The 23628-nt window shown below is 39.3% G+C and overlaps 1 protein-coding gene and 1 long non-coding RNA gene across 6 annotated transcripts in view; one reads left to right on the top strand and one right to left on the bottom strand.

The window, feature by feature from the left end:
- Nucleotides 1–23628, bottom strand: part of LOC5569656 (semaphorin-5A) — a 613002-nt gene that overhangs the window by 140382 nt on the left and 448992 nt on the right. The gene's annotated exons all lie outside the window — the stretch shown is intronic.
- On the top strand, nucleotides 846–1419 carry LOC110678774. Of its 2 annotated transcripts, XR_002501930.1 has the most exons (3): nucleotides 846–989; nucleotides 1055–1258; nucleotides 1319–1419. It is a non-coding gene; the product is annotated as an uncharacterized LOC110678774 (long non-coding RNA). The 2 variants fall into 2 exon arrangements; XR_002501929.1 differs by having other exon boundaries at nucleotides 1055–1419.

Here is a 23628-nt window from a genome sequence, read left to right on the forward strand (position 1 = left end):
GAAGATGCAATAAAAATCAGAAGAATGAAAATTCTGATCAACAAGTAAAATGTGATGTTTTTCATCGTTTATGAAAGAGGTTTTTTGATGACCAACTTGCAGACTAAGTAAAACTTAAATGGCTCATGTGAATGTTGCAAATGCATTGAATTGGCAATGGAAAACTTTTCATGGAGTAAAAACGTTCAATGATATACAAATTTACAGACTTCGAGCCACCTTTTATGATAGGTCAATTTGGTAATAACACACATCATCAAAATGCAATGTCAAAGTTCATATTTATATTTTCAAATTTATTTTTGTACGCTACAAAAATGGTAATATTTGTCATAAATAGGCACCAAGACTGCATAACTTCAATAGTTTTTCAATAATGAATTTAGCGGCTTAAGTGTCCGGTACTTGGGGGTCTCCCCCTACTTAATAAAAAAAAACAAAAACAAACAAAAATTACCCTTGCTCTAAACTCTTTTTGAAATCATCAAAAATTTTGAAAAAAAAAGCTCAGAAGCCAATTCCGGCATTGAAAAATAAAAATAAATTCTTACTAATTGCAAAAAAGCTCAAAAACTTGCTATGCAGTTTGAAAGCGTGCACAATTTCAATTTATGATTGACTAGTCCAATTGAAAATCATGTTACTCAGGACTTCGAAAGCATTCTCAATCAAGAGAACGTTTCCGAAAATACCTGGGAGACTGATTTAGAAGAAGTGAGAACTTAAATAACTGTTCTGGCAGCACTGCCGCATCGATGAGGCGTGAGAAGGTGAGCGCCCGTTGACAGCGAGAGGTGAGTTAGAAGGAGAAAGGTAGATGACAGCTGTCAAAGAACTGTCATCTGTGATAGATGTAAATAAAAACGAAAACAAGAGGGAGAAGTAGTAAAAGTGCGCGTAATTGGATTAGCGAATATTAGTGAACTAATTAGTAGAAGCAAGTGAGTTTTGAGGTGTTTTGGAACGAGTTCGATCAGACCAGCATACAAGTAAGAAGATAAGATATGATGGAAACAGGACAGCAAGAGAAAACAAAAGTACGTTTTTTACCCAGGTTAGGAGGGAGTCGAGATTCCAAAATCGCATGAAAGACGACACGAGAGACAGTTCACAGACAACGAGACATTTAACGGACAGGTAAAACGAGCAAGTTACAATAACATTAAATGTATGATGTAATTAATTTGTGACAGATAACAGACGTACATTAAGAACGGACACTTAAGTTGTGCTGTTTGGAAATACTGCCGGAGAAGTCGTAAGTTTAGGAATTAGGACCGAATACCAAACTTTGTTAATTCATTTGAAAATACCTTAGGAGATAGTGCAAAGCACACAACGAGCTTGGAGGAGGAAAGTCAAGGGAAGGAAGCAAACTAAAATTGTAAGTGGGATATTTTACATGTAACTCGCTAAATGTGCACGCATTGAAACAAAAACTTTAATTACAGTTTGATCTGCCAACATTACAGGCTGATTTGCAAAAACCGTTTGTTTAGCCAAATTGATCCGAACAATAATAAAAAAAAGAAAATATGAAAACAGCATGTTTGGAATTTTGCACATCCTCACCAAGAAACTTCCAGGGAGTAGCTTATCATTCTTGGTTGATATATTTACCAAATGTTTTCAATTAGCATATTTTCCTGAAAAATGAAGAAATGCAAGGTTGTACCAATTTAACAACCGGACAAAAATCCATTAGAAGCTTCTAGCTATAGTCCAATCAGCTCCATCAGCAAACTTTTGGTAAAGGTCATTTTGAACAGAAAGATGGTCCACATCAACGAAAATTCAATTATTGCCAATGAACAGTTTTAATTTCGATAAATCTGAAGGCTATTTCACTGGTCTTGTCTTGCCCTACTAGATATAGAAAAAGTATTCGACAGTGTTTGGCATGATGGCTTGATCGTAAAGAAAAAGGAATTTTTCAACGTACATTGTTAGAATAATCCAAAGTTATCTGTTAAATCGTACGCTTGAGATTATTTATCAGAACTCCAAGTCTGAATTGTAGAAGTCTGACTTCCTGTAAGAGCTGGTGTTCCTCGAGACTGCATTTTGGGACCAATATTATAAATATTTCCACATCTGACTTGAAAATCGATACTTTGTCTTAAGAACAGCTCTTGATCATCAAACCAATTTTTAGGCCGGCTATGTTGTACGCTGTACCAACACTATTTGTTGTGATACTTGGAAGAAAACTCTGCAGAGGATTCAAAATAAAATCATGAAAATGAGTCTGAAGCTCCCTGGAATAGTACTGGTGAGTTACATAGAATATCCAATGTTGAAACATAAGCAGATGAAATTGACTAACCTTTACAAAATTTTGAACTGCTTCGACAAATGAAATGTAATATGTTGTTAACAAAATGTTAATAACAGATTAATTGAGTTTTACCAAATTAGGATGATAGTGTTTTCTAACACAGAAGACCTAGATATAAGAAATGAATGTAATGTTCGGAATGATACTAATAAAAATAATTTTAAATATAAGAGTGGGATTCTGCTTAAGAGAGCTACAGAGGCTTCTACATGTTCTTATATACATCATGGGAAGATTAATCGTTATTAGTAGACAGATAATCGCTATAGGGTACGTTTGGCCAATGTTCAGGATTTTGGTGTATAAGCGACGGGCCTTAAATATAGAATTAAAAAACTTCTACCTTAAAGGGTCCTCCTTTAGTTCAACATTCATCCCTAACTACGCTACGGAATGAAATTAGGGGCCTTTCTTAGCCAAGTGGTTAGAGTTCGCGGCTACAAAGCGAAACCATGCTGGAGGTGTCTGGATTTGATTCCCAGTCGGTCCAGGATTTTTTCTTAATGGAAATTTCCTTGACTTCTCCCTGGGCATAGACTATCATAGTACCTGCCACATGATATGCGAATGCGGAAATGGCAACTTTGGCGAAGAAAGCTCTCAGTTAATAACTGTGGAAGTGCTCACAAGAACACTAAGCAGAGAAGCAGGCTCTGTTCCAGTTAGGACGTAACGCCAAGAAGAAGAAGAATATGTATTTGTCACCTTACAACAATTTACAAAAAATACACAAATATCCAACTCATCACATCCTAAGCCTTGTAAAATGCTGAAATGCAGAATGTCAAGTGCGAAACGATCATGATTCGTCGTAATCATAATTATTAACAAGACCTCTTAATCAAAGCCCACCTTGGAATTCCATCAAGCTAGAGCCTATGCTTCGTTCTAATCCGCATAGGTAAAGAGCGTCCACCGACTGATTGTAGGGTAACATTGTTGTTGTCAGTCCCTTTGAAGCAAACTTCACCACAAACAACCCCAAGTACGAAGGTAATCTCGACACAATTGTGGCAATTATGTTTGGTGCGGAGTCTTCTCTCACGATCGCGCTTCTTCAAGGTTGTGCATTACACGGATAGGAGACCACGACTGGCCCTCATTATCGCGTACTTTTGTGACTGACTTGCATGCAAACCCTTAACCCATTAGTAGGAAGTAATTGAATCTAATCGGTCCAATTTGTGATTGCGTGTCATGTCAGTCAACGAACTATCATCGCCACTCACTAGGCCTTCCGTACAAAGATTCGATTCGATGCTTTTTTAGGGGGTGAAATTCGCAATGATATCATTCCAAAATTTGCATTCGCAAATGACGTTATGAGCATAAAAGTTTTACGGTCATTTTATCACACCGCACCGGCGATGGCGGCTATAAATTCGTTTATTGACTCGCATGCAAATGCATTTTTGATACAACCAAAGCGGACATCGTAGAATGTTTTACCGCCTGGGAATAAAACTGCACCGATGACTTTGGTTTCGGGATAATCGGCACATTCTCCGCCAGTCAACGGGCCGATCAGATTTATTCGTATCACCTTAATCAGCAATTAGGCTCTGGCGAGTGGCAGTGTCTTCGGTCCGGAGACTTCCATACGTGACTCGTCGTTCGACATCCCGAGCTTTTATAGTCAACCAATCGATACGGTGTACAGAGGGGCATAATTCACCGATCATTAGATTAGAGGTGACGGAGTTCGGTCGGTGTCGGTTCGCCTCGCTGAATCTGAAGCTGAAGCCGTCCGGTCGGTTCCGTAATTACATTAATCATACATTTCTTCAATCACATAAATCTCGATAACGCCTGCTTTTCGCCTGAGCTCTCGGTTGACTTTCGTTCGACGATACAAAGAGAAGTTGAGTGTTGTCGTCTCAACGAGTGCGCTTCGTCGTACGCCAAACAGAACCGGGTGCCGTAAAGGAGCAATAGCGGGAGAATGCTGAATGCCGCGCTAGTCCTCCGGTGAGGTCGAACCTGATTGGTCAGCAGGGAGCAAAGGCAATTACGCGATTAGACCTTTCGGGGTCTGCGGTCAGGGATGTGTAAATTTCCTTGTGGATTGTTGGGAGTTTAACTGCAAACATTTTCTGGAAATCCTCGGAGTAGTCTTCTTCTTCTTCCTTTTCTTCTTGAAATTAACGTCCTCTCTAGGACAGAGCCTGCTTCTCAGCTTATTCTTCTTATGAGCAATTTCACAGTTATTAACTGAATGCTTTCTTTGACAAAGTTGCCATTTTTGCATTCGTATATCGTGTGGCAAGTACTATAATACTCTATGCCCAGGGAAGTCAAGGAAATTTCCATTACGAATAGATCCTGGATCTACCGGGAATCGAACCCAGACACCTTCAGCATGACATTGCTTTGTACACGTGGACTCTATCCACTCGGCTAATGAAGGCTTTGCTCGGAGTAGTTAGTCTCACTGAAAATTACAATCTGATATCGATGAACGGATTGTCGAGAATCAATCAGCAGATTATTATCAATCTTCGACATTATTTGTCTAATCTCGGTAAATGTTCACTTACTCTCGATTACATACGGAGTAAAATAGATCGTGATAAAAAATTTGGATTACCGACATCTCGGAAAAGTTATTACCAGGACAGTAACCGGATAAAACGAAAAGGTATTATGTATTATATTTATCGGACATGGACAGATTCTATCATTTTAGATCCAACTTTACTAGTTCACCATATTTCTACATCATCCCATGATTTCTTCGATAGCTAGCCTTTTCTAGCGCGAACAGGCTGCAAAACTGTAAATCGACATCGTGAAAAGAGCAAGCTCGTACTTCCACAGAACAAACGATGATAATGATCGCCAGTTTTTAGAGGCTACGAACTTCTTCTACTAATCGTTCATGAACTACCTGACACCCAATTTTTATTATCGGGAAGAACTCGATACGTTTCTGCAATGATTGCCACGTCGCTCTCCATTTCTGTTGTGAACTGCAACAAAAGTTGCTGTGCAGTGTCGTACAGATTGATATTGAGCTGCGTTAGCCTTCTTGTAAACAGGACATTTGATGCCTCTTGCCTTAATATTGTTAGCATCCTCCCGCACAGAGGATGCTTCTTGCGTTATCTAACAATGTGACATTTTTTGCCGAATGTCCTATAGAGTTCGGCACTGTCCGGCCTCTGTAGAACCTTTCCTGATTGCTAAAACTCATACATCCCACCTTGATATTACTAGCCTCTGTCAGCTTTTTGGCTGCCTTGACTGGTAATTGGATCGTCACAATCTCCCCCAGACAACCAAAATGTACGTAGAACGAAATCACCTGGAGGCTTTTTATGCGAGGAAACTCATGAATCTGAGGATTTTATCCACCGTGTTTTGCGGGTTGGATGTAATTTGTATGAATTAATGTGTTATCACGTGAACTTATTTGCGACTTCTGGTTGTCTGGGCCGTACGCTTACTCAGCCGAATTGACTTTGAAACTTCTTCCGAATTGCGATGAAATACACAGCTCAAGTTTTATTAAGCATTTGGGATGACTGCCTCTGGGATAAGACTCAAACATTTTCCACATTTCCCAGAGCCATCACAACGAGCTCTCGCTAGAATGAGCTCCAAGAGCATCTCTTCTTTTTCGGTGTGCTTAGCTTACGTTCTCACCCTGCTCTTTTAGTTCCTGGTATTCTCGTACTCGTGAGCCGACAATCAGGAAGGAGCATCCAACATAGTTCTGGTTCTCACCTTACGCTTCCACGGGTCAAACGATGGCAAAGACTGCCAGCTAAGGGTTATGTACTTAGCTGGTAGTACAGCGTGGGCACTGTTGGCCTTCGGACATCTGCTAGAGTGAGGATGTGTGCCTCAAGCGTCTGTCCACCAAGGAGGTCCGGTTTAAAAGGTGTCTGTTTTGGCATCCTGCGGCTGAGTATGAAATGCTGTATCATGTCCCTGATAAGGTAACACATCTTACCAACCACGAAATGGAGAAAAAACAAACGATACTATCGGCAGCCGACTTGGAAACGAAATAAGGACTATGATTGAAAACTCGGTACCTGGAATATCTGGAAGTATGATGGCCTAGATATGGAGAATGTGAAATCAGGGCGGTGGATCCCGTCGCCAATACAGCTTTCAAATATAAAATTTACCGCAGTGGCAGCGATCAGGCAGAACACGATGTCGGATTCATAATGATCAGGAAGCAGATAAAGCGTGTTATAAGGTGTAAACCGATTAATGAACGTATCTGTGTATTGAGAATACGAGGAAAATTCTTCAACTTTTATGCGCCGACAACAATAAACCCGACGACATGAAGGATACGTTCTATGATTATCTTGACAAGACCTGCGGAGAGTGCCCAAAACATGACGTGGAAATTGTTATCGGGAATACCAATGCTTAGGTCGGAAGAGAGGACTTTTTCCGTCCAATAATTGGTACGGAGAGCCTTCACTTCGTCGAAGATTAGTAACTTTCGCCACAGATAGAGGGATGGCCATCACCATCGGCTGCACCTACTTTGCACGCAAAGACATCCGAAAGCCCACCCGGATGCACCCAAATGGCGAGCTCTGCAACTTAATAGACCACGTTTTGGCGAACGGACGGAATTTTTCGTATGTCATCGATGTGAGGACCTTCATACGTCCAAACATCGACTCTGATCACTTTCTCGTTGTCAATAAGACTCGTGCACGGTTGTGCACCCGTGGCGAACACAAAGGCACAGCGACCGTTACGTTTAAATATTCAGCAGTCGCATACCGCCGGAAATTTGATGAGCGGATAAAAGGAAGCAGTGTAGACGACAACCTCAACAATCTTTGGGAGTCTATCCACTCAGCAGCGCAAGAGGTGATAGGTACTACTCAGAGATGACCTAGGAACGGTTGGTTTGATGAGGAATGCCAAAAGATGACAGTTGAAAAGAATGTTGCCAGAAGCCGGATGTACACTACCCAGACAACCAAAATGTACGTATAACGAAATCACCTGGAGGCTTTATATGTGCAAAATTTCACATATAAGATGTCGCGAAAAGGCCTTCTACGTACAAAAGTGGAGGCGATATGCGTGCATATATTATGTGATGAATAATAACATACAATGCGAGTGTATAAATATTCTACCGAACCAACCTGTGATCTTATGCGACTTAACTTTTGATAACAAATGTTGATTTGACAGCTTCTACGGATTGATGCGACTTACTTTGTACGAGTGTACGAGACGAAACAAAATGTATAAATGAACTCAGAAAAGAAGTGTTTTATGCGAGGAAACTCATCAAACTGACGAGTTTATCCACGATGTTTTGCGGGTTTGATGTAATTAGTATGAATAAACGAGTTGTAACGTGAACTTTCATGCGATTTCTGGTTGTCTGGTACCCACCATAAGTATGGAATCGCACCATCTAGTATTGCAACACCTCAATTGAATATTGCAGCACCCCCCAAAAAGTAAGTGTATGGTAGCCGGTAGAATAGAGAGCGGTACAAGGAAGGGAGAGCAGCCAAGAAAAGATATTACCGTAGAAGGAAAAAGCAGTATGGAGAAGATATCATTACTGAGGCGCAGAACAGCATGGAACAAAATGATATGCGGAGATTATACGAAAATGTCAATGGCGAGCGTTGCACCTAGTGCGGCTGATGGCCAGTGTCGGCTGTTCATCCTGTTCGGAAAATGCTTGGCGGCTTTGATTCCGTCCGCAGTCTGGTGGTTTCCTTGATTACGGAGCTGGAGTTTGCGCGATCCGGGCCAACTTGATCCAGAGTAATCCTTCGCATGGACCAAGTCCCACGTGCCTTGACACTCCCTCCGATGCAATGGCGTCTTTTTAGCTCACGACAATCGTATTCCGCGGTACGTCTTTCGTTCCCTGGATCGGCGAAGCAGCCGCGATGGATTCACCGAAACGCTGTTATTTGCACCACGGCAGACCGTTTTTTTGGTTCTTCCCACCAGCACTCACTTTTTCCGCGACGAATTTAACACTCGCCAGGCACGATGGTACTGCAGCTTTTCTCGTCGATGAACGTTTTTCTCCCCGGAAGCACTTGTTTTTAATGCAGTGGCATTACTTCTGACGTGTGCAATGAAAAGCTTAATTGGTCGGCGTTAAGTCAGAGTGGACCAAGTGACTTTCATATTTTGAGAAAAATGGTCTTAAAGTCGAACACTTCGTAATTTTTTAACTCGTTAAAATTTTTGTTCAGTATTTCTACACATCTTTGTGTTACTTTCAAACAATATAATGTGAATTGATAATCATGAAAAAAACATAATTTAAGCCTCTAATATAACGATTTTTTGGTGGACTATGTACACTTGGTCCACTCTGACTGAACTAAAAACCACTGTTTGGTTATTTGGTTCACTCTGACTGAACAAATTCTAGAAAAATAACAATCATTTAATGCTTTCATGGTCAAACTGGGTACATATCTATAAAATAACCAGATTATCATCATCCTTCGGCAACAGAATCGTAAATTCTTCAATAATTCGTATCTTCAATCCCGAAAATAGTAGCATTACTAGCTTGAAAATTAAAGTTTTGTAGGGCCTGGGCATTGAAGGCCAGAAATATACAAATATGTGTTCAGTCAGACATCATAGAACTACCAAAAACTTCCATCGGACTTTGAAATTGACTAAAAAATGCAATAATCAATCGGTTTTTGCTTTTTGACACTTGGTCCACTCTGTCTGCACAGAAATTGTTACAATTTCTGATCACCCATCCAATATGATAATTGGTCAAAAATCAAAAATCAAATGCATCGAATTGATTTACATTTCTGAATTTCTATTGAAGGATGAGAAGAAGAATCATTCCATGTCGAAAACTCTGACAAATCATTTGAAATGTATTTCATTTACAAGCATTTCTCAGCGCGCTGCTAATTTCCGCTGTTATGGTCCACTCTGACTGCATACTTTTATCGATTTTTATCGATCATCCAAAGTAAATTTGCTACATATCTCTCGTAGTTTACAGCATTCATCAAATCTGATAAAAGTGAAATGGAGTTAAAGTAATTTCGCATCTAATAAAAGAATAATCCAATTTTCTGCAGTTTTGTACATGGTCCACTCTGTCTTAACGCCGACCAATTGTGAATTGTGCTTAAATTTGCTCAAAAGTAGCTTACATTCAAAATGCACGTTAAAAAGTGGATATTGTCAAGTTCATAAAACACGGCAGGCTGCGTTCGGCTGGTCACGTGGTCAGCCGCTTGATCATGGTTCGACCCTTATTCTTGCACGGTGTCTTTTTCATGTAACTTTATAACACAAAAATTGGCATGTCTCAAATTTGGACCAATGAAAGACAAGACCTTCCTCTTTCATTTGCTGCTAAAATGAAAATAATCCAGTGCAGTGGGTCTAGTGCAATTTTTTTTTTAAATTTTGTTGTTCGTAATATCATTTCAAATGCACCGTAAATTAATAAATTTTGGTGAGGTGAACTGTTCAAACGGATTTAGATGAAAATGTTGCAAAAATCTAGTCTCAATATCATGTAGATTATATTCTAGACATCCTAAAAATTTACAGGCCGAGGCCGAAATTTAAATTTTCGAGTTGCCTCTCTTTTGCTTTTGCCATTGTTGAAATTTGCATTGCTTTTAAAACTTAGTATGTCAAGCAACCTCTTTTCAATTTTTATTTGTTATTCAAGATCAAAACTCATCTTTCTGACTTGGTTTAGGAACACGCGATCGAAAGACAAAAGGTCGAAAGGACAATAAGTCGAAAAACAAAAGGAAGACAAGACAAATGGTCGAAAATGCAAATGGTCAAAAGGATCAAAGGTTGAAAGTGATTTGCATCATGGGAAATTAAATCATTTTTGAAAGAAGATTTTTGACCTTTTATCCCCTCTTTATTCCTCTTCGATCTTTTGCCCTTTCGACCTTATGTCGTAGATTCTAGAAAATTGACAAGTTCACATTTGTGCCAATGATAAACGCAATATAACATTTCAAAAATCCAATAATCCAACCCAATTGCAATAGCATTGCAATGTTGACACTATTGTTCAAAAACAAACAGAATTGCTTACAAATATTCTCAGATTAGCAGCCAGTCTAGGGCTGAAAATTTCGTAAATGAAGATAAGAATATTAACAATAATGCTGACGAATATACACTTACTTTTTAAATTGATAGAAGAAAAAGTGCAAATTAATCCATACAAACATCGAAAAGTATCATTCATTACAAATCCACGATCGTGTGATCGTAACATATTGCTTAGCGATCTCAATAAGTGCTGTAATGTTTAGTTTTACCATAGTTTTATTAGAGTTGTATGAAATTCTATACTAATTCATAAAACTAATACATTTAATCAGCTTAAAAATGTTACTCAGTAACTTTACACGATTTTTCTAGCTTAACAACGAAATCATACGAAGCTTTAACAAAAATACCAGGTGAACCATAAAAGTCTCCGATAACACCAAAAAAGGAGCCAAAAACGGTGAACTTTATTGCATACAGACTTGTTTGCTATTTATATCCAGCAGATCTCAAGTATTATGTTTTCTGTTGTGTTCTAAACTTATAAAAGCACCAGCTCGAACGACTTTTGATGCTAATCTTCCATCAAAAGACGTTCGAGTTGGCGCTATAATTGAATTAGAAAAGTCAAAATCATGAAGTTTGAGCCGTCGCATGCCTAGTTTTGGTGCTAAAACATAGGATTCCATATTACGGGTTTTCCGGTGGTCATTTCGGTGCTCCAAAAGAACCAGAATAACCATCAATTCATTCTTTTGGCAAAATACACTCAAACATAATAAATCGTTATGAGTTGGACACAATTCATTTGTTTTTTTGGCATCAATCCGAGTAATTTCATCGAATTGTCCAGATTGGCTACCTCCCGGGTCTTCAAGAACCGATTCCGCATGGACCATTCTGAACCGAGTTTTTCAAGGGATGTGCACCGGTAATTGGTTCCTTATTATTGATAAATTTTATGACAAAATATCCATCAACCGAATAGTACCGATGTGAATTACATACACAAAACTGCGATGGAAACTTACTCTTCGGATGTTCCGGGTTTCCGGAACCGGGTATGAATAACTAAATGATTTGAGAATCTTTATTTGCAGTCCACGTAAATACCTATTCAACAATATGAGGACGCTTCAGACTACTTGTTTAGTTGCGAAACTACAGGTTGTCGAAGTAAGGGTCTCTTAAGGGACTTTTTTCAGATGTAGCAGGTTCCCGGTGGCCACAGTGACGCAATTCCGGATCTGCGGATGGGTTTCCGAAAATCGACATGTGCCTTTCATTTCAGCCCAACAGTACTAATTTCGGTCAACACACTGATTTTTTCGAGCTGTTTTTATTTTCAGGTCGTAAACGACCGTAAGTCACAATTTGTTACTTTAATTTTATGGAAGCTCCCTAAGAGGCCATCCCCCTTCTCCAAGTTCCGGCTTCCACCTGCAATCCACCGAAGATGGTCCGCAAGTAGGGTCCATGTTTCGTATCCATAGAGGAGAACCGGTCTAATCAGCGAGCTCTGCGGAGTCCAAAATAGGCACGATTTCCAGCAACGGTGCGTCTCTGGACTTCTCTGCTGCTGTCGTTGTCGGTGGTTACCAGTGAGGCCAAGTATACGAATTCTTCGACCACCACGATTTTAATACCGTCAACATGGACTCGAGTTTGGGGGGGTGCCGTGGCATCTCTTGAGCCCCTCGCTATCATGTACTTTGTGTTCGACACATTGATGTTCAGTCCAATTCGCCTAGCTTCAGCTCTTAGTCGGATGTACGTATCCGCCATGGTCTAAAACCTCCGTGCTACAATATCAATGTCGTCTGCGAAATCAAGTGGCAGAACGGACTTTCTGAAGATAGTGCCACTCGTGTTTATCCCCCCGCTTTTCTTATCACACCATCTAACGCAATGTTGAACACTAAATACGAAAGGTCATCAACTTGCCGTAACCCGCTGGAAGATTCGAAGGGGCTCGAGAGTGTCCCTGATACTCGTACTACGCACATCACTCGCTCCATCGTCGCCTTGACCAATCTTATCAGTTTGACCGGGAAACCGTATTTGTACATAAACTGCCATAGCCGATCTCGATCGATTGTATCATAGGCCGAAATCGGTGAACAAATGATATGTGGGTACATTGCATTCACGGCATTTCTGCAACACTTGGTGGATGGCGAATATACGGTCCGTTGTTGCTCGTTCGTTCATAAATCTTACCTGTTATTGCCCAGCAAATTCGACAGAAATTGGTGATAGATGGCGGCATAAAATTTGGAAGAGTACCTTGTAGGTAGCGCTGAAAATTGTGATCGCAGGATGATTGGCACATTACAGCTTGTCGCTCTTTTAGTAGATGGGACACACGACAGTGATTAGAACACTCCTCCGGTAATACTTCTTCCTCTCAAACCTTGGAAATAAGCCAGTGCATCACCATTGTAGTTTAGCAACTCGCTCGGTAGTTGGTCCACTCGATTTCTACCTCTTGAAGATCTGGAGGCGGAAGCATTTCGTCCTCCGCGCACAGTGTCTGCACATGTCGGCTTTTGTGCCACGAAAGGTTGAGCTTCACGTAAAATTTCCGTGTGTCTTTAGCGCGGGACAGCTCTTCCATTGCTTTGCGCTCTCGTTCTTCAGTCGTTTTTCTGATTCAGAGCCGCTGAACCTAGTTGCTGTGCTATGGCGGATTGGATGTTCCATCTTCACTACTTCCAACTGCTGCGCGTATTCTTGGGCTACTTCTGAGTCCCGTAGCCGCTCGATGTTGAGCCGCGGTGTTCGGCTTCACCGAGTTGGTCACCGTGGAAAGTTTTGAACGCATACATACAGCACCAATCTATATTCGCACTGCGGAATGTGTAACCATTGGTGATGTCGGAGAATAATCTTTCGTCAATTAGAACGTGGTCGATTTGGTTTTCAGTATGATTATCGGGTGGTCTCCAGGTGGATATCTTTGCGGAGGAAGCAGGTGCTTTGGACAACTATGCCACGAGATGCTGCAAAGTTGACGCATCGTTGGCCGTTGTCGTTCGATACGGCGTGGAGGCTGTTTCTTCCGATACCTGGTCTGTACATCTTCCGTCGTCTTAACTGTGCGTGCATAGCACTAACAAAGATTTTCACGTCACGCAACAGCAGTCCCCTCATACTGATATTTACCGTTGGGGTCATCCTTCCTTATTCATGAAACAGTAGAACCCACGACTCCTCAGTCGATGTATTCAATCCATAATCCATATTCTGTTCGTTGTTCTGCGCCATGACCAGTATGCCAGAATCAGGATTGTACTGGCATCGATCCTGATATGCTGGTTGACTCTTTAATTGTTCAAACTACCAGGTCGCTTATTCAGAGCTACTGATAAATTGGTGGAGATTCACCAGAGCCCACTGATGAACCCTCGCAACATACTAAGCAGACTCCGCTTGAGCTGTTTGGGAAACTAGAAGATCGGTCACCTCCTAAAGGAACCTCAACATCAACTCCCACCCCCATTCAAGGGCAACGATCTCAAATTACTCCGGAGTGAATTAGAAATCCAGCTTTATGGCCTCCATTGTCCAGAGTATCCAGCAAAAGTCTTTGTAATCCAGACCTTGTTGGTCCTGTGTTTAATTAGCTTCGCAGGAGACCCATGTTTAGAAGAAGACCGTCTAGGAAAACTTTCGATTTAATTAAAATTTCAAGTAATTTCATATTGCTAAATTGCACATCCCTATCCACATCTCATCCCGGTATCATGTTCAAACTGTCGAAGCACGTCCCGCGTCCACTCAGTCAGGGGATGAAGATGGCCCCCGGGTTCGTCTCTCTGGCTTTGGCACCCGTCCGACGTCGTCGTTACTGGCATTACCGCTGCTGCTGCTTCTGCGGCTGGAACAATCTCGACGGAGGCTGAAGCAGATCAAATTTATCAGAGTCGGCTATCTTTCGGCTTTTGCGTGTCGTTCGCGACTGTGAAATATTGAACGCCCAGTCAAGGCGGAGTGAGAGCTTAGCTGTTCTCTTTCTCTCTCTCTCGCTCCTCCCTGCTTAGCCCACACTTTCGGTCTATGAAACAATAAACCGCGCATGATTAAGGCTAAGCTTCACGCGTGCGCAGGCATGGGAAATGCTTAATTTACGAGATTTATGAGCGACTTCATTATCATTACCTCCTCCTTGGCCTTTGTCAGTGCTGGCGATGCGGGATTCCACTTCCCGGGTGGAGGAGAATGGCAAATGCAAATAAAAATTTGTTATTTGAAGTTAAAATAACGAACATTTTTGTCATTCCAATAATAGAAGCATGAGCATGAGCATAGAGGGCCGTACAATTAGAGACTCCGTGATTGACCAGAACCATCGAAATTGCATGAGATTCAATGAATTCAATGAATGGGGCTTGGGATTAGCTTACCGTTCTCAATGTGCACAAATCAAGAACTCAAAATTATTAACAGTCAATAACGACGCTGGTCACATTCTTGCGGTTTTCGGGGAAGGGTTAATTGTTAATTGTTAATTGAACAACCATTGTTACTAGAGACCGAGCATACCTCTGCATCTCCACAGTTGTCATGGAAAAGATATTGGGCTAGTGGGATAAGATAAGGTTTTTGGGAGAACCTGTGGTGGTGATGCTATTGATGAGATATTAATTGCTACAAATAAAAACACAACAATGCCTAAACTTGGCGCGATTGAAAAGCTTGTTTTCATTTTATCTCTTTTTTGTTATTCACCGCCATCCGGGTTGCTAGTCAGGTTGGTAGCTGAAATGGGTTATGGAGAAGAGTGGGTGAACCGCGCCGCGGTGAATATCAACGTGAGCTAATCTTGACAAACTTTCTCGCACCGTTCATCATATTTATTCGTTTCGTAGCCGCGGTGAGAGTGAGACATTTTCCTTTATGGTGAGGATGTTGTTTGTCAACGTGAAATCATTAGCGATTGGAAGGTCCATTTTCGGCCTTGAGAGGATCCTGTTTTCGTCTCGTACCTCAGTACCTGGACCAAACATTCCGAACTCGAAATCGAAAGTAACCAACCGGCGCTGATGTAATCCATCTTGGCAATCAATATGAAGAGTTTAATTTGGGCAATTACAACCACTCACTGTCGAAGGGATGTTGTTCGATCGTAATAACTTCTGTGGCAAAGTCGTGCATGAATGTCCATTCGATTTACGACCATTAAATTGAATCGCTCGCTGTAATTTGTCCTGGCACCGAAAAGGACAGTCCGGTCGTAAAAATTCTCTCACAGGAAAATTATCTGTCTGCTATTTACCCACAATCGAATCCAATAAATCATAAATTGGCCATTTTGGGATTCCACTTGGCTCCGAGCTTGGCCTGTGGCCAGAAAAATGGTTGTCATGAAATGTAGGTAATCGCTCGAGCTGTCCTAAAATGGTTGCGTGTGGTAGCTCCATTTAATGAAGTGCTCAGAGTCGAACATGGATTGCATCCACAGATTACCCAGTACCAATAACTCTTACCTATTCAGATGTCGCGATAGTAAAAGATTTTAGAATGGCACTGCTTCGGCATATTGAAATTACACTTTTTATAATCTTAATTGTTGACTGGAGGTATCTTGACCCAAATACGGTGTACCAGACATGTACTCGCGGAGATAAAACTATACTGTCATGGCTGAACATCTTACCATAAAACGGATTTAATGTACGCTGCAATTCTGATATAGTCAAATCCCTGAAGTTTGACATGTAGAACCATATAGGTAACCGCCGTTGAGTCAAATCTACTAGGACAAATCAAAATGAAAAGGTTGCGTATTGGAGATTGATGTTAAAGCGCTTACCTTAGTCTTGAGAGAAAGTTTGTGGTTATAAAACAAAACCATATTAGGGTTAAACATCTGGTAGAGCTCAGGATCTTGTATGGCTGAACATTTCCTCGATTGCCCAAAATCCCAACGATTGGATGCTCCTTATAGAGCATTATGGATTTAACATCTTAGGAATCAAATCGATTGTATTGTTTTTTTTTTACACCGATTTTAACCAAATTTTGTTCAAATGTTCAATTACTAAAACATGCGAAAAGCCAATTTTGTATATCAATCGGACCACACCTCGGCCCATGGTACATCTCCCCGTTATTGCAAATTTCATTGTTCAACGTATAACTTCGAAACTATAAGGCATAGAGATAAATGATCATCTGCCCTTTTGAAACAAACCTTTAAGAAGTCTAGAAAAAAATATGTTTGGTTTGAATACAGCTTATAACATGATGAATATTACTTATAAAAATTCAATTGAAAAGGTTATCTGGCAACACTCCTTTGATATTTTATTTTTCTATCGTGCTTTATTTTTTAGCTCTTCAAAAAATGTTTTGGTAGCTCTTTAAGGCTAAGCAGCCCGTCATTCGTTTTGGCAACAATGATGACTTTTCAACTTGCATTTCAAAGTGATAAAAGTCAGTCTCGATAGTTCATATTAACTTGAAATATCACTGTACGCGCTAACATGCATAAAGTATGCTGATACTTTTACAGCTGTGTCAGTGCAAAACCAACTGATTTTCTTTGATTTGAAATCGTGAGATGAATTAGCAACAATCATCAACGACGCGTACAAATTTCAATGACGGCCTACTTCGCCTTAAATTGATCGATTTAACTGGTTTCCTGGCTCCAGTGTTTTCAAATCAAATATCTCATCAAAATAGCCTTTGAAACTATTTTAGAACATAAAAACCACATATTTCGGTGATTGATCAAGTAGGCTGTTGAAAACGCCATGAAATTTTCCGTACAAAATTACAGTTCGGTTCTTTGCAGTTTGTTTGCCTTTCCCGTTCAATATCCTGTGCTTTTTATGTACATAAATACGTTGGAACTAGAGTGTCTTGTTTCCCGGACTCAAAAAAATCCCGGGATTTGGGATTTTATTTTTTCAAAATCCCGGGATTTCCCGGAATCCCGGGACAAAACCCAAATGCTTCTAAAACGACTTAAGAACGGCCGGAGCGGGTATTGAAGTAATGTTTAGTTTTAGAGAGCAGAGTCATAATAACCAAACTTGTTTTTGAAAGTTAAGTTAACCCCTCTACCGGCATCTTCATTTTTTACCACCAAAAACATATTCAAATCTCGATAACTTTTTTGTTTCTCGATATTTTTGCACCATTTTTTCACATGACCTCAACAAACTCTTCTAGTTTAAGAAGCCGTGTCGATATTAATCATTGTTGATCTGGTTTTGAAGATATTCCGATGTTCCTTGCGGGACCGACGTTTTCCATATAAAATGTCTTAAACGGCAATTTTGTTTTTGGTCAATTTATCAAAAAACTAAAATATGTTCTATATTATACCATGTAATAAGGAGCTACTCTGAAAAAATCATACAAATCGATTCGGTATTTTTGGAGAAATCTGAAAATTACGATATGAGGTTTTCTAGAGTTTTCAAGATCTTTATTTGTTCAGGGTGGTACCTGAAACATAAATGCTCATCACTCAAAGACGGCTGCCCCAAATTGCTTCATTTTTTCACAACATACTCACATTAATGTATTATTTCGAGAAGTGAATATCCGAGTACGATACAAAATTTGCAGCCCGAGTTATTTACGTGGGTTATGGCTACGCGTCGGTCCCCCAAGGAATTTTGGAATATCTCCGGATTCCGAAAACCAATTATCAATATCGACACATATTCGAAAACAAGAAGAGTTTTTTGAGAACTTGTGAAAGAATGGTGCAAAAATATCGGAAAACAAAAAAGTTATCGCGATTTGAATATTTTTTAGCGGTAAAAAATGAAGCTGCCGGTAGAGGGGTTAAACTATAATAGACAAAAACATCGCTATCTCAGATTTCGTTCAACAATATTTCACCAATCTGCAGCTGAAGTCAATAGCATTAGCATTAAGCATTTCGCACAAATTCGTAGGTGGTACAGTCCTAGACCATTGTATGAGGGTTGCCTCCTTCCCGTCCGTTATTGATTGAACATCTACTTAAGAAAGATGCAGAGAACTCTACGACCTCTCATAGGTGTTATGGGATGTTGTGGAATATTGATGGAAAGGGTAGTCCCATACGATACGTTCGGTAGACGTTCTGGCCGACAAATGGTTAATATTTACGCATTGCGATCATGCGCTGCTGATCAGAACAAACCAAATTCCTTTTTTGAAACTCCTCTGAAATCCGTCGCTCCTCTAATAATGAAGCACCGCTCGAATCAACATAAAAACTTCAATTTTTGAATTAACACGCTCAACACACGCCGGGATAAAAAAACGAGTCGCGCTAAACGAATTCAATTGCTGAAGCCATCACAGAGCACTCTCGAGCAAAACGCAAACAAATCGAATAAAAGTAAAAAAAAAAACACTTTAATCACTTTGAAAAATATATTTTCATAGAACATTTGCACGTGGCCTAGCACCATCCGCCGAATCTGGTGAAAACCAGCCGAAATGAGAAAAAAAGCGCGGAACGAGGTAAACGTGACACAACATTCAAAACACAGTCGCCCGAACGCGCGGCTTGCTGCGATCTTCTATTTTATCTTACTCTCCCCTTATACAAAAATTTGAAATGTTGCGAAACATCTTCTTTCATATGAACAAACAAACTCTGAAAACTTCAGCCCAATCTGAGATCATCGATATAATATGGGGTTGTGGTTCTCGGGAACTGACTGTGTTCAAACAACCCCTCGAAAAAAGGAAAAAAAAGGAATTTTTTGAAACGGCGTTCCTAGATTACACCTCAAATGAAAGCCCTTAAATTGCCCTATAAAATGTCTTATTCAGTTTTTTGACCTAGTACGATTGGTAAGAAATAAGTCGATGCAAAAATCACTAAATTTTTCATGGTTTTCTCGATTTGAAGCATTTTTTTAATCCAAATACTATGCTTAGTTGGAAGTTTTTATGATATTGAGTAACCATGCTAAATTTCAACTAAATCCGTACATTTTTACTATAGTTATAGAAGTTTTTTTTTGATATTCCATGTCACACTTCTCCCTAAAATAAAAATCTGAAAATTTGTACAATATCTTCTTTTACATTAAAGAACAGATCCTGAAAATTTAAGCCCGATCGAAGAATGTCGATATAAGATGGGGTTGCGGTTCTCGTGAACTGACTCTTAAAGTCGTTAATAGACTAGGGACAAAGAACTAATTTTCGATAGTTAGTCTTCGAGCTGTTAGTAGATGAAAAAACCGAATTTAGTACTATACCATTTAATTCCACTAGAGTTAGTATCCTTTAACAGATACACATATTTTGTCCTACAAGAATTCTGTGCCAATTTTCGGATCTCATACAAAGTAGGCCAAAATCGTATGGATGGGTCAAAAAATTAGTGTTAGGTCGAAAATTGGTGCTTTTCCTCTACTTAGACGAGAACTTCTAAATATAAAAACTCAAGTTGTAAAACTTATTTTTCTTGGACTACCCTACGTTGAATGAGGAACAATACTCTAAATCGGCCAAATTTTGAGTTACATAAGAACTTTGTCAGTTGATTAAAAAGTTGAAGTTCTATAACTTTTAAATAGTATATACCATTATATTTGCAAATAAGAAAGTTGATTATACTATTTACGCGACATTGTGGACCACCCTAGTTTTAGATAACTCTGAATGAAAGATTACATTTATCGAAAAAAATGTGGTAGACCGTTTTTGTCTATAACTTTACCTTTCTGGTTTAAATTTGGAATAATAAAAAATACACATAATAAAAATCCTCAAAATATTTTTATTGATAGTTTTTTTATTTCTTGTCAAAATAGTCTATGAACGACTTTTAGAACTTACAAATTGTAAATTTTCATGCAAAAAGATTGTTTTTATCTGGTTTAGTTCAAAAGTTATGATTTTTATCTGATAAAAAATCTTTGGTTTTCAAGGAATTTTATTGAAGTTACATGAAAAACGGCTCCCCTCATTACCCCGAACGCCACTACCCCGAATGTGCCATTACCCCGAATAGTATGAAATGTAGTGCAGTATCTTGTTTTGTGGACAAAAATATTGACGATACTATAATAATGCAAACTAGTAATTAATGATGTGTAAAATACGTCGGTAAAAATTTCATCGTATATTTTCTCTTCTTCTATGTAACGGATTTTCTTTTGAAACTTCCTTTTGGCAACTATCTTCCAGGGCCTGTTTCTCAGCTCAGTGTGATCTTGCACAGTTGTTGACTGTTAATTGACCAGTTTTTTATTTGTGCCTATATGCCCAGGGAAGTCAATCCATCACCCTCAACTCTGCGCGTTCACCGTTTTTTTGGGTTCCTTGGCGGTGACCATATATCAATTATGTTTTTAAACAATTTTTTTCCTTTCTAATGAACATGGGCTGTGCCATAGAATCACGCTATTTAGTAATTATTCATGTCATAGCTGCAAAAATTTTCCTTTCTTTCTTAAATATGCTGTTCTTTCAAGCTGTCACTGGAAAAGCTATTCATTAATATTTTCATATGGAACAGCTAATTCTTTTGAGAACAGAATATTGAACAATAAATTAAGAAAAACAAGAACGTTCGTGTATCGGTTTATGGAAGTTAAGGAAATAATTGCACGGTTCCTTATGTTTTTTTTTTCAAATGTTAGACAATACAAAAGGAGCTAGGTTTTTGGATCTATGACAAAAGGTCGGAAGACAAAGGGTCGAAAAGACAAAAGGTCGAAGAACAGAAAATCTTTTCTAAAATAAGGAACAATTTCCAAGCAAACCATTTTCGACCTTTAGTCTTTTCGATCTATTGTCTATCGACCTATTGTGTTTTCGACCTGTTGTCTTTCGACCTTTTGTCATATAATCAAAAACCTAGCTACTTTAGTATTGTTTAATATTTGAAAAAAATCATAAGGAACCGTGCAATTATATCCTTACTTTCTAATCAAAATTAACCTCAAAATGTTTTGCGTTGGAGTAATAGCGTTCGGAGTAGTGTCGTTCGGGGTAGTGGCGTTAGGGGTAGTGTCATAAAGTCAAGAATAACACCTCTTTTTTATATAATATACAATTATATTTTGTCTTTGGAATTCTGTCAAAAGATACTTTTTAAGTTTGCTCCAGTCAGAGATATTCACAATCAATGTAGGCGTGTTTTTGCAAGAAAAACAACAATAGCTTCCATATAGAAAGAGAAAGCGAGTTCCTTCGCTCATAAAATTAAGCATTTTTCAAGTTCTTAAAGTTTTGTGATGAGATACTAGAATTGAAAACACAAGAGTCAGAAAACCAGTTTTCTTTGGACCACCCTATGTCCCCATAGGAAAAAAGCTCTAAATCGGTGAATTTAGGAGCTATAAAATATTTTGTTGCAGAGGTGTTTGGAATTGAGTGGTCTACAATTTTGATGAACTTGATAATACTGCTTCGAGTTGAAAAATGAATTAAACAATATGATAATATCGCAATCCCACTAACTTAAAAAACACATATTCATAAAAAGAGAGGGCAAATAACTGTGTAGGTGAACAATAGTACCTTAGTGCCTGTATATTCAAAACAATTTATGTGAGAAATTGTAATTATTTTTATTATTAAATCCCTTCATTTTTTATACTCTTAAAAATGAGTCGAGTCTGTTTAGTTATTGCTAAGGGAGCACGTGCTACTGAAATGCGATTAAATACGAACGACACTCTCTTAAAAGTGAAGAGTTTGTTAGATATCCACCTTTTCTGATGATAATTACGTTGTCGCATCAAGCAGCCATCACCGGCTTTCTTCTGCCTTTCGTGTGACAAAGTATGCATTCAAATTCATCCAAACTCCATTCCACCCGGGTTGAGTTTGAATGCAGATCTTGAAATAATTTTCCGCCTCATGAAAATCCTACGAAGCCACAAAATGCCAGCTGCCCGTGTAAGAAGCCCATCGTGGATCATTACGGCATTTAGACATTACGAGCTTGTTGGCTGAAGTAGATGTATGTAACTGCTGAATAGCTGGCTACCTCATAAACCGTGACTTAAAGCAGGGATGTCCAAAGTGCGGTCCACGGTTTCGTATTGTACGATCAGCAAAGAGATTGAAGACTCTTCATTATGTATGGCCAGTTGACTGATTTTGGAGTTTCAATAACCGTTGAATTATTTTATAGATAAATCATGCTGGAAGTGATAGATTTTTAAATTACCAAAATAAATTCTAAAAAAAATCAGCTTTAATTAACTTTAGCTAAGGATGTCAAAGGTTTTTCACAAAAGTTCAGCCACGCTGAAGGTGTCTGGGTTAGATTTCTGATCGGTCCAGGAACTTTTCGTAAAGGAAATTTCCTTGACTTCCCTGGGCATAGAGTATCATCGTTCCTGCCACACGATATACGAATGCGAAGATGGAAACATTGGCAAAGAAAGCTCTCAGTTAATAACCATGGAAGTGCTCATTGAACACTAAGCTGAGAAGCAGGCTCTGTTCCAGTGAGGATGTTATGCAAAGAAAAAAAAGGCATTAGTTATCGATTTTCAAAAAAAAAAATCGATGACTAGTTTTCGTATATGTCGAAAGCATTGTTTCTGAGATTTGGCCCGCAGTTCAAAAAGTTTGGACAGACCTGCCCTAAAGGGTTATTCTGGCACAGCATGAGTAAGTGAGCACCAGCGGCTGCTGATGACTGCCCGTAGATTCTGCGGCGATAATCATGATCGGATGGACCGCCCGCCGTGGAGAGCAACTCCGGCGATTAATTCCTCTCCAGCTCGTCAGCATCTTTCCGCCTCTCGGCGTCACCCAGGCCAGGACCATCACGCTTTTGATGAGTGATGTCATTTGCGTTAATCGCACTTTATGCATCTGCACTGAAACCTTTGTTTACGTAATTGGTCGAGGGTACGTAAATCAAAGTTTACATAAATGGAATCATTTTGAAAATGGGATTTGTGATACGTTAATAGAAGTTTTTGCAATTTCTCATCGTAATAAGGACTGTTCATTTAAGAAAGTGGACACGTGTTTTTTACAGTAAACTGTTTATTTTCGAACAAATTCATGAGTTTACCTAGAATACATGGAAATCAACGTAATGTCGATCAAATTCACATAAATTTGAACATTTATTGAGCATTGCTGGAGAATGCTCTTACTTTTCTTTTGATACCTCCCATAAAATTCTGCACAACTTTTTTCGGAACTTTTCGAACTGCTTTTTGAGCTGCTGACCACATTTTCTTGAAAAAATCGATGGAGCTTGCTTCTCTTCCATCCTTCTTAAGATGCCGTTTGATTATTGCCCAATTTGTTTCAATGAGGCG

Source organism: Aedes aegypti, chromosome 3 (assembly GCF_002204515.2).
Source record: "Aedes aegypti strain LVP_AGWG chromosome 3, AaegL5.0 Primary Assembly, whole genome shotgun sequence".
In the NCBI taxonomy this organism is placed as follows: Eukaryota; Metazoa; Arthropoda; class Insecta; order Diptera; family Culicidae; genus Aedes; species Aedes aegypti.